We start from the raw sequence: 12464 nt of genomic DNA, 5'->3' as shown, positions 1-12464 counted from the left end.
AGGGCTGCCAGGGCCGAATACCATATACATCATCAGATGCAATCTTGACTTCAGGTGTTTTGGCTTAACTGTTTTTTCTCATTATGAGGGAGGGTTCACTGTGGAGGGCTGGCAGAAGGAGTATTTCCAGAAATGACTTTGGGTGTATAAACAAACTGCAGCTGTGAAAATTACTTTAAAAATAAAACAAGGCAGAATTAGACCTGGTCTCTAGGTAGGAGGGTGGGGGAGTTGGGACAGATACCTGATCTTACTGGAGGCCCCTCTGGGAAGCCTCAGTTCTCCCTGCAGAGATTTGGGGGACCAGACCATCCTAGGTGACCCTGACACATGGCCCAGTCTGCTCTGAATGCTGGAATTAAATGACAAATTAAATCATCCACTTTGACTCTTCCCCAAATTGAGAAAAAAAAATGAAGGTAATGAAATCTTTCGCGTAGCATTCCTGTGATTAGTGAATAATGTATGTCCTTAACAAAGGCTTCATGTCAGCACAGACCCTATGAAAAATCCCCCCTGGCGCTTACCTGGCTGCCTTTGCGGGAAGTAAAAGGAAGTTAGCACCCCCTGGCAACCTCACCTGGAATCAAAATGCTTTAGGTATGCCAGCATCCCCCATCTGGCTAGTGGCCACCTCGAGCACGGAGGTGGTGGGAAGGAGAACCACCCGCTGGAGCCTCACAGGCAGCTGCCCGCCTGGACAAGGGGGCATCCTGCACCCAGGACTCATCCTGCCTTCCACCGAATAACAGCAGGGCCTTCACCGAACGCTTCCCCTTTGGGGGCCGGCTCCACGTAGCTTCTCTCCTTGGAATTCCAAAAACAGTTTTGCAAGAAAGGGATATCTGTTTTTCCTTTGGGTCTGACTTGTGATTTCACTGGAAGAGTAAAATGCTCCCAGTGGGGAAATTCTCCCATGCAGACTAGCTCCTGTGAGGTGTGTTTAGAGCTGCCTGGGGTCTGAGAAGTTTGTTTCATGGTCTCATCTTTTATTTATTTCCTGTTTTTATCATTTTATTTTACTTTATTTCATATTAATTTATTTCCTTTTATTTTCCTGTTATTTATTGCCTTTTTATTTCATATTATTTCATTTATTTTACTTTCATTTCAGTTTTATTTAGTTTATTTCATACTATTTCATTTTTCATTTCATTCTCAGTTTGTTGCTGAGGAGACTAAGCTCCTTAGATAGGTAACTTCTACTTGGATACTCAGAGGTGGGATTTGAAAACAGGTCTCGCTGACTCCAAGCAGGTTTAATCTGGTGCAAAGGAAAGAAGGCTGGAATTAGGATAAGAGCATCCCAGGAATGACAGGATGGTAGATTCCCAGCTGCGAGGGAGCTCTCGCGCCCCCAGCGGACTGTCAGCCACGGGCTTGGCTGGGTGCAACGCTGCTGTATTCTCCTGCAGCGTTAGTGCAGCTCTCCTCCAGGGGAGGGCTGCGGGGCTCTCTCCTCAAAGGCAATGATCCTCTTCCCTTGGACTCCCCCGGAGTCTCAGCTCTGAGACTGTCAGTCATCTCTGAGCAGGAGATGGGAGGTCTAGCACCTGCCTACCTTGCAGGGTTATTGTGAAGATGAAACAAGATATTTGTAGAAAAGGGCCTTAGCACAATGCCTGGTACCTGATAGGCACCATGGAAATGCTTATTTTCTGTTCTTTCCCTTTCCCTTCAAGAATTATAATAGTAATATTAAGTAGGATAGCTCTTTAGGGCTTGCAAAGTGCCTCACATATTTTAGCTCATTCTATATACAGAAGAAAGCAAGACCCAGATCGGTCACTTAGCTGTGTAACCTTGGGAAAGTCACTTAACCTCCGGGGGCCTCTGTCTGTAAAGTAAAGGGCTGAACCAGATGACTTCCCAGCTTTCAAACCCTATGCATCTTTGGCAAGGATTTGTCATTTATGATAAGGAACCCCACTTAGTCATTTCTGAGCTTTCCTCCCCGGCCTTGCCAGCTCGCCCTTTCACCCACCCTGGTTGTAGGGTCTCTCTGGCTTTCCCCTTTGCCCTCCCTCTCCTGTCAAGGTTTCCACCCTGGCCCCACCGCTGGCGTCTTCTCTTTTAAAAGCTGGTGGTCTCACTTTGCTGTTTCGTCTGCTGGCAGGAGACTGAGGTCTTCTGATCAAATCTCTGGCAAAGGGAACTAGGTCTCTCTTAAACGATTTTTCTTCTTCCAGAACATAAATAAAACAAGTTGGCTCCCCTCCTGCTCTTCAAAGTCAGCATTAACTGCCCTGAGCTCTCCGTGCCCTCTCCCTCCCTCTCCTCCGCTTCCTGAGCCCCCCTCTCCCCTCCCACCCCTGCACTGGAGGCTTCCTGCAGTAGAAGAGCCAGCCGCTCCCCATTCATGGCCTCCCTCCTTGGCCATCTCGCTGGTCATCTCCTTGTCATGAGCTCATCTTTCTAAGAGCTCTCAGAATTCAGCAGTCATGGAGCGGAGAGAGGGGCTGCCTCCCCCAAAGATGGGACTTTTCCCTGTCCCTACACGTGGGCACTTTGATTCCCAGACACAGCAATCAGGACCTGTCAGTGCACCCTAAGAGGGCCTGGGTGCCACGTACACCGTTTGGACCACCAGCCCCTTCCAGCCTCTGGAGCCGAGGCTCCTGTCTGACCCACTTAGAATGCGGCCGGACCCACCAGAGAAGGCACTGGCTCTCTGAGTCTCAGCACACAGGAGCGCTTTCTCAATTATTTTCATTTATTCATTCATTTGTTCCCTCCTGCCTTCCTTCTTTCCCTTCTTTCTTTCTTCCCTCCCTCTTTCCTTTTTTCCTTCCTTCCTCCCTTCCTTCTGTATTTCCTTCCTTTTCCTTTCCTTTCCTTATTTTCTCCTCCCTTCCTTCATTCCTCCTTTCCTTCTTCCTTCCTCTTTTCCTTCCTTCTCCCTCTAACCTTCCTTCCTCCCTTTTCTTTCCTCCCTTTCTCTTTTTCTTTCTTTCCTTTTTTCCTTTCCTTATTTCCTTTCCTCCCCTTCTTTCCTTTCTTCCTCCTTTCCCAAGTAGATCTGGATATCCCCGATTCTACACAGTACCTCTATAACCAGGGCAAGATCACTTAATCTTTCCAAGTCTTAGGTTCTTCATACATAAAACGTGGATAACAGTCCCTGAGTTACCCACCTTGAAGGGTGGAAGAGCTCTGTAAATCCTAGGTGTGAACTGTTCCTATTCTTATACTCCGGAGTCCCTGGAAAGCAGGTGGGGACATGAACATGCCAGGGTGCTCGCCTCTCTTCCTCTTTCCCTAACTCCCCACAGGGTGTGCCTGCTAGGTCCAGCTAGATCAGACGAGTTCTGAACGGTGACAGTCTTATAGCATCCCAAGGTTAGATCCTTGATCTTAATTCTCAAGTATGTTTTGTAGATACCATCAGAACCTGCTGAAAAACCCAGCAGAAAGGAAGGGCTTAAGCAGCCTGGATTCAGCCATCAAACACAATCACCTACTGTCCTAGGTGCTGGGATACAAAGAAAAAGAGCACCCTATGTTCTGGTGGCAGAGACCAAGGGCCACTGGGAGCCCTTTCGACCAGAGAGATCCTAGGGGAGCCAAAGCTCTGACACCAAAGAAAAAAACCAAATGTAAAAAGAGTGAACCGAATATCAAAATGCGAAAGCCCAGACAGAGGAGGAAAGATGAATTCAATGAAGGTCAGAGACCTAAAGAAACTGGAGAGGAGTGTAAAGCAAAGTCATTCACATAGAACAATGCCTGGTAAATATTAGAGCTTAATAAATATTGATTTTCATTAGTCCATGACGGGAGAGGTAAAGCTAGACAGCAATTTTTCAGAAAAAGATCTGGGGGTCTTAGTGGACCACAAGCCCATTGTGCATCTACTAAGTAAGCACGTGCAATTTTTCAGAATAAATTTCTACTGACATCTTTTCATTTCACCTCACCTCTGTTTCCTATCATCCTTCTTCTCCTACTCTCTTCTCAAAGAGCCATCCCTTACAATAAGAAACTTAAAGAGGATGTAAAAAAAAAAAATTCAGCAAAACTAACCAACATGTAAAAGTCTAGTATTATATGCAGTGTTCCATGCCCATAGTCCCCCACTTCTGCAAAGAAAGGGGGTGATGGGTGACTAGCTCAGTGACCTTGGGCACATCACTTCATCTCTGTCTACCTCAGTTTCCTCCACAGGGGTAGATTTCACCAAGGGGCAGATTTAGGCTCTATATCCTAACCATAAGATCTATTCAAAATTGCATTGTCTGAGGAAGTTATTTTCTCTCCCTTTCCCTCTCCCCCACCTTCATGTAAAGATCGGCTGACTCCATGTGAGCTACATTATAGAGTTTATAGTGGTATTTGGTTCAGACTAGATGACCTCTGCAGTCCCGTCTAATTCTGAGATTTGGCAACTGTCCTTTGACACTGAATTTCTTTTGTTAAAAACCCAGTCCTACTACAGAAGTCAAAGGAACCATTTATGTAATATACCTGGCACTGTACCTCAGTTTCCCCATCTGTAGAATGGGGACAAGATTCTCTATGTGTTTAGTAGGAATGTTAAAAATGAAAACTTTTTTCAAGGGGCCTTTGTTGCTGTAACATCTGAGTGAACTTCGCCTGCTTGTTTATATAGACCCTTCAGATAAGATCATCCCTCAAACGAGGTTAGAAAAAAACTCCTGAGGTCCTTTCGTCTGCCCCCCTGCTTCCAGTAAAGTCTACTAAATCATACCAGACAGAAAGATCCTTTCTATTCTGAAACATCTCAGATCAAGGGTTTTGTTTTGGGGGTTATTTGGGGGGAGGGTTGCATTTTTTTAATGTCATGGACCCCTCCAGTAATTAGTCTGGTTAAGCTCACAGTCTCTCAGGAGAATGCTTATAAATAAATAAAGGAAATGCTAAGTTTCATATAAAGATACAATTTTACAGACCCCCTTAAAATCTATCCATAATCCTTTTGGAGGTCAGTGGTCCCCAGATTAAGAATCCCTCATCTAATTCCAAAAGGCTCATGATGAAAAGTGCTAGCCACCTCCAGAGAAAGAAGTGGTAGGGTCTGAATGCAGATTAAAGCAGACTTTTTGTCACTTTCAGTATTTTTTTTTATTTTTTCCTTTAGGTTGTGTCTTCTTTTACAACATAAATATAGAAATACATTTTGCATGATTATACATATATAACCTATATCAAATTGCTAACCATCTCAGTCAGGGGAGAGGTGAGGGAGAGAGGCAGAAAATTTGGAACTCAATTTTAAAAAAAAAGTGGATGTTAAAAAATGTTTTTACATGTAATTGGGGGGGAATAAAATATTATTATTTTTTTAAATTGTAATTATTTTTTATTGGAAAACAAATATACAACTTGGAATGGATTTGAGGCAAATTGTGCCATAAGCAGATTTTTTTTTAAATAAGTGGCTAAACAAAGTTTAAAAAGCAAGTAACAATAGAAGAAAATGTTTTCTGGTACAGGACCAGCAGTACAAAAAAATAGTGTACGAGTACCTGGATAATACACCCGTTTTGCAATAGTGCAACTTTTAAGTACATATTGTTGACTGTCCACAGCCCACGCAGAGTTACAACTCCACACTTCAACAACAACATGCTGACAGCTCCTAAAGAAAACTACTCCTTTAAAAAAAAAGAAAGGCATAACCCAGATGTTCCCTCATTTGACCAACTCCATCTAAGTTCAGATGTGCAGAAGGGCTTAGATATATCCAGAGTAAGCCACGTGCAACATATTTTACTTGATCAATTTTCCAAAATAAAGTTTCAGGACAATGACAGTAGATAAGGGGAAGAAAAACATGGAGGAATGAAGTCCTAATTACTACACATGCATATCCTTTTGACAGTAGGGGGGGAAACCTTTTACAGATAAGTTACAAACAAAGAAAAGGCAAATAAACAATTTTTTTATTATTTTTTTTTATTTTTTAATGTTTAACAATCACTGCCATACAATTGAGATTTTATCCCCCCCACACCTACCCCCCACTACTCCCCTCCCTCCCCATGACTGCATACGATTCTGTATAGGTTCTACATATACTTTCCTATTGAGTATATTTTCACTATAGTCATGCTATGTAGTCAAACTAAAATAAATGAAAGAAATCATATAACAAATCAAAACATGATACACAAAAACTTACACATACACAAACATGCTCTGCTACATTTTGCGAATGACTTCCATATTTCTTTCTCTGAGTGTGGAAGGCATTTTGCCTTGAGAACCACCATTGGGATTTTTTTTTTTTTAAGAAGTTCTTGCGTTATTACAAAATTCCAAGTCTACCAGAAAAAACTCTCGCACACTGTGGTCGTTGCTGTGCACAAAGTTCTCCTGGTTCTGCTCCTTTCACTCAGCATCAGGTCATATAAGTCCTTCCAGGCCTCTCTGAAGTCTTCTTGTTCATCATTTCTTATGGCACAATAGTACTCCATTACATTCATATACCATAACTTATTCAGCCATTCCCCAATTGATGGACATCCCCTTGACTTCCAGTTTTTGGCAACTACAAAAAGTGCTGCTATATATATTTTTGTACATGAGGGACCCTTTCCCATTTTTATGATCTCTTGGGGATACAGTCCTAGTAGCGATATTGCTGGGTCAAAGGGTATGCACATTTTTGTAGCCCTTTGGGCATAGTTCCAAATTGCTCTCCAGAATGGTTGGATGCGCTTGCAGCTCCACCAACAATGAATTAGTGTTCCAACTCTCCCACATCCTCTCCAGCATTTATCATTTTCTTGTTCTGTCATGTTTGCCAATCTTATAGGTGTGATGTGGTACCTCAGAGTTGTTTTGATTTGCATCTCTCTAATCAATAGTGATTTAGAGCATTTTTTCATATGATTATAGATATCTTTAATTTCTTCTTCCGAAAATTGCCTGTTCATATCCTTTGACCATTTATCAATTGGGGAATGACTTGTATGATTATACATTTGAGTCAGTTCTCTATATATTCTAGAAATGAGGCCTTTATCCCCGAGCTTAGCTGTAAAAATTCTTTCCCAATTTACTACATCCCTCCGGATTTTGGTTGCATTGGGTTTGGTTGTGCAAAAACTTCTCAGTTTAATGTAATCAAAGTTATCCATTTTGCATTTCATAATGCTTTCTATCTCCCCTTTAGTAAAAAATTCTTCCCTTCTCCATAGATCTGATAAATACACTATTCCTTGCTTCTCCAGTTTATTCATGGTATCAATCTTTATACCTAAATCATGTACCCATTTGGACTTTATTCTTGCGTACGGTGTCAGGTATGGGTCTATGCCTAATTTCCGCCACACTGTTATCCAGTTTTCCCAGCAATTTTTGTCAAACAGTGAGTTCTTATCCCAGAAGCTGGGGTCCTTGGGTTTATCAAACAGAAGGTTGCTATATTCCTTGCCTACTGCGTCTTGAGTGGCAAGTCTATTCCACTTGTCTACCTCTCTGTTTCTTAGCCAATACCAAGTGGTTTTGATAATTGCTGCTTTATAGTACAGTTTGAGGTCTGGTAGCGCTAGGCCACCTTCCCAAGCATTTCTTTTCATTAGTCCCTTTGATATTCTGGACCTTTTGTTTTTCCAAATGAATTTTGATATTATTTTATCCAGCTCCAGAAAATAATTGTCTGATAGTTTAATTGGTATGGCACTAAATAAGTAAATTAATTTAGGTAGAAATGTCATTTTTATTATATTAGCACAGCCTACCCATGAGCAACTAATGTTTTTCCACTTACTTAAATCTGACTTTATTTGTGCAAAAAGTGTCTTGTAATTGTGTTCATATAATCCCCGGGTTTGTTTTGGCAGGTAAACTCCTAAGTATTTTATACTGTCTACCCTAGCTTTAAATGGGATTTCTCTTTCTATCTCTTGCTGTTGGACTTTGTTGCTAATAGATAGGAATGCAGAAGATTTGTGTGGGTTTATTTTGTAACCTGAAACTTTGCCAAAGTTGTTTATTATTTCAAGTAATTTTTTACTTGAATCTCTGGGATTCTCTAAGTAGATCATCATATCATCTGCAAAGAGTGATAACTTAGTTTCTTCTTTGGCTATTCTTATTCCTTCAATATCTTTATCTTGTCTAATTGCTCCAGCTAACATTTCTAGTACCATATTGAATAATAGTGGTGATAATGGACATCCTTGTTTCACCCCTGATCTTACTGGGAATGCATCTAGCTTATCCCCATTGCATATAATGCTTGCTGTAGGTTTTAGATAGATACTGCTTATTATTTTATGGAAAGTTCCCTTTATTCCTACGTTCTCCAGTGTTTTTAGTAGGAATGGGTGTTGTATTTTGTCAAAAGCTTTTTCTGCATCTATTGAGATAATCATGTGGTTTTTGTTGGCTTTGTTGTTGATGTGATCGATAATGCTAATAGTTTTCCTAATATTGAACCAGCCCTGTAATCCTGGTATGAATCCTACCTGATCATAATGTATTAATCTCGTGATAAGATGCTGTATTCGTTTTGCTAAAATCTTATTTAAAATTTTTGCATCTATATTCATTAGGGAAATTGGTCTATAATTTTCTTTCTCTGTTTTGTCTCTTCCTGGTTTGGGTATAAAAACCATATTTATATCATAGAAAGAATTTGGGAGGACTCCTTCTTCCCCAGTTTTCAAAAATAGTCTATGTAGTATTGGAATTAACTGTTCTTTAAATGTTTGATAGAATTCACTTGTGAATCCATCTGGCCCTGCAGATTTTTTCCTAGGGAGTTCATTGATGACTTGTTCAATTTCTTTTTCTGAGATGGGGTTGTTTAAGTATTCAAATTCCTCTTCTGTTAATCTGGGCAATTTGTATTTTTTAAAATATTCATCCATCTCATTTAGATTATCAAATTTGTGGGCATAAAGTTGGGCAAAGTAGTTTCTAATTATTGTTTTAATTTCCTCCTCATTGGAGGTGAGTTCACCCCTTTCATTTTTAATATTAGTAATTTGATTTTCTTCTTTCTTTTTTTTAATCAGATTGACCAAAGGTTTATCAATTTTATTAGTTTTTTCATAAAACCAACTATTGGTTTTATTTATTAATTCAATAGTTTTCTTAATTTCAATTTTATTAATCTCCCCTTTGGTTTTCAGTATTTCTAATTTGGTATTTACTTGGGGATTTTCAATTTGTTCTTTTTCTAGCTTTTTCAACTGCAAGCCTAAGTCATTGATCTCCTCTCTCTCTATTTTATTTATGTAAGCATTCAAAGATATAAAACTTCCCCTAATAACTGCTTTTGCAGTATCCCATAAGATTTGGTATGTTGTCTCACTATTGTCATTCTCTTGAATGAAATTGTTGATTGTTTCTATGATTTCTTCTTTAACCCAACCCTTCTTTAGAATTAGATTATTTAGTTTCCAATTGATTTTTGGTTTATCTTTCCGTGGCCTTTTATTACATGTAATTTTTAATGCATTATGATCTGAGAAGGATGCATTGATTATCTCTACCTTTCTGCACTGGATTGTGAGATTTTTATGTCCTAGTACATGGTCAATTTTTGTAAATGTTCCATGTACCGCTGAGAAAAAGGTGTATTCCTTTCTATTCCCACTTAATTTTCTCCAAAGATCTATCATATCTACCTCATCCAGAGTTTTATTTACCTCCTTAACCTCTTTCTTGTTTATTTTGAGGTTAGATTTATCGAGTTCAGAGAGGGGGAGGTTGAGGTCCCCCACTAGTATGGTTTTGCTGTCAATTTCTTCCTTCAACTCCCCCAACCTCTCCTCTAAGAATTTGGATGCTATACCACTTGGAGCATACATGTTTAGTATTGATATTGCTTCATTGTCTATGGTGCCTTTTAGCAGGATATAGTTTCCATCCTTATCCCTTTTGATTAGATCTATTTCTGCTTTTGCTTTGTCTGAGATTAGGATTGCTACTCCTGCCTTTCTTACATGAGCTGAGGCACAATATATTCTGCTCCATCCTTTGACCTTTATCCTATGTGTATCCCCCTGTTTCAAATGTGTTTCTTGTAAGCAGCATATTGTTGGATTATGGCTTTTAATCCATTCTGCTATCCGTCTCTGTTTTATGGGAGAGTTCATTCCATTCACATTCACAGTTATGATTACAATCTGTGTATTTCCCTCCATCCTCTTTCCCACCATTTGTGCTTTTAGCTCTCCCGTCTCCCTTCCCCTCCTCAATAGTATTCACTTTTCTCCCCCTCCTCCTGCAGCCTTCCCCTCCTTCTTTTAGCCCCCCTCCCTTTTACTCCCCTTTACTCTTATTGCTTCTTCCCTCCCTTTTAGCCTCCCTCCCCTTTCTTCCCCCTTCCCCTACTACTACCTTACATAGCTAGTTAGGATTATCTACTTAAGATTATTGTTCCCTCCTTTAAACAAATCAGATGAGAGTACCTCTCAAACAATGCTCATCTCCCTCCCCTCCTTCCCTCTACTATAGTTTTGTACTTCTTCCTGTGATGTAATTTGCCATTTTCTGCTTCCTCCTTTTCACACCTCCTATTACAATCCCTTCTCATACTTAAATAACATTTTTGACATGACATCATTTACTTTATACCCATTCCCTCTACGTATATCCCTTTTATCATAATAGGTGCACAGTTCTCAAGATTAACAGGTATCATCTTCCCTTATAGGGAGGTAAACAGTTTGCCCTAATTGAGTAGCAAGTTTTTGTTTTTGTTTTTTCCCCCCTGTTTACCTTTTTATGATTCTCTTGAGACCTGCATTTGAAGATCAAATTGTCTATTGAGTTCTGGTGTTTTGGTCAGGAAGCTCTGGAATTCCCTTATTTCGTTGAATGACTTTCTCCTTGCCTGAAATGTTATGCTGAACTTTGCTGGGTAGTTGATCCTTGGTTGAAGTCCCAACTCCTTTGCCTTACGGAATATTGGGTTCCAATTCTTTTGATCTTTTAATGTAGAAGCTGCAAGGTCCTGTGTGATCCTGACTGTATGTCCTTGATATTTGAATTGTTTCTTTCTGGCTGCTTGTAGTATTTTCTCCTTCACTTCATAGCTCTGGAATTTGGCAACGATATTTCTTGGGGTTTTGAGTTTGGGATCCCTTTCGGGAGGGGAACGGTGGATTCTTTCGATGACTATTTTGCCCTCTGAGTCTAGTACTTCTGGGCAGTTTTCCTTGATGATTTCCTGGAAGATATTGTCCAGACTCTTTACTTCATCATGGGTTTCTGGCAGGCCAATAATTCTTAAATTTTCTCTCCTGGATCTATTTTCCAGGTCAGTTGTTTTTCCAATTAAATATTTTACATTTTCTTCTATCTTTTCATTCTTTAGATTTTGTTTGACTGATTCTTGTTGCCTCATTGAGTCATTAGTTTCTACTTGCCCAATTCTAATCTTCATCGTATTGTTTTCTTCAGTAACTTTTGCATCTCCTTTTCCATCTGACCAATTTTTCCCTTTAAGGAGCTATTTTCTCCATTTAATTTTTGTACTTCTTTTTTCATTCAACCAGTTTTCCCAGTTAGGTTTTGTGTTTCCTTTTCCATTTGATCAATTTTCCCAATTAGGTTTTGGGTTTCCTTTTCCATTTGATTAACTCTTCCTTTTAGGGAATTATTTTCTCCAGTTAATTTTTGAACTTCCTTTTCCATTTGTTCAATTTTCCTTTTCAAAGTGATGTTCTCATCAGTGAATTCTTTTTTTATAATTTTAAAATCATTGACCAGTTTTTCTTCTATTCCCTTCTTCAGCTGTTCTAGGTAATCTAGTTGTGTTTGCGAGAAATTCATAGTCCCTTCTGAAGTTTCAGATGGAAGTACAGTCTCAGCTCTGACCTCTTTGGTGTTTGTGTTTTGGTCCTTATCCCCATAGAAAGATTCTATGGTTTTTTCACTTTTTGTCTGCTTTTTCCGATTCATGATGTTGGCTGAGTGTTGTAGCTTCTGGTTCTTTCAGTCAGAAGGTACAGAACTTTGTGTTGAGCTGATGTGTGAAGAAGCTAAAAGCAGGTTTTTGTTTTTTGTTTCCCAGATCAACCCTGGGGTTAGCTTGTTAAGTGTGTGGGAGGGGTGGTCTGGTCACGGGAGATCTCCCCAGCTGACCTGAGGCAAAGGCAAGCTCAGGGGATGGTGATCCCAGCTTCCCTATTGTCTTCCCTTTTCCCTTGGAGGGCTGAGGCACGCCTAGATGCTAATGCGTGTTCCCACCCCTCCTGGGCCTCGTCTCCTGGCGCTGAGGCTTGCCTGGGTCTCAGTGCAAATTTTCTTTGCCCTGGGTCTTCTGTCCTTCCGGATTGCCTCCGCCACAGTAGGAAGAATCCCCCTTTGCTATTTTCCTAGCCTCTGGTGTTATGAGACTATTTGCCCCCTTCTGCTGTTCCCGCTGATCCAGGATTTTTCTGGGGAAATATTTTATGGTTCTTTCACGGTCATCAGGGGGGAGGAGAGAGCATTTACTGATCACTCCGCCATCTTGGCTCCGCCCCCAAATAAACAATTTT

Source organism: Notamacropus eugenii, chromosome 3 (genome assembly GCF_028372415.1).
Source record: "Notamacropus eugenii isolate mMacEug1 chromosome 3, mMacEug1.pri_v2, whole genome shotgun sequence".
Classification (NCBI taxonomy): domain Eukaryota; kingdom Metazoa; phylum Chordata; class Mammalia; order Diprotodontia; family Macropodidae; genus Notamacropus; species Notamacropus eugenii.
The sequence above is the reverse complement of the archived record's forward strand: the minus strand, read 5'-3'. Positions refer to the sequence as shown.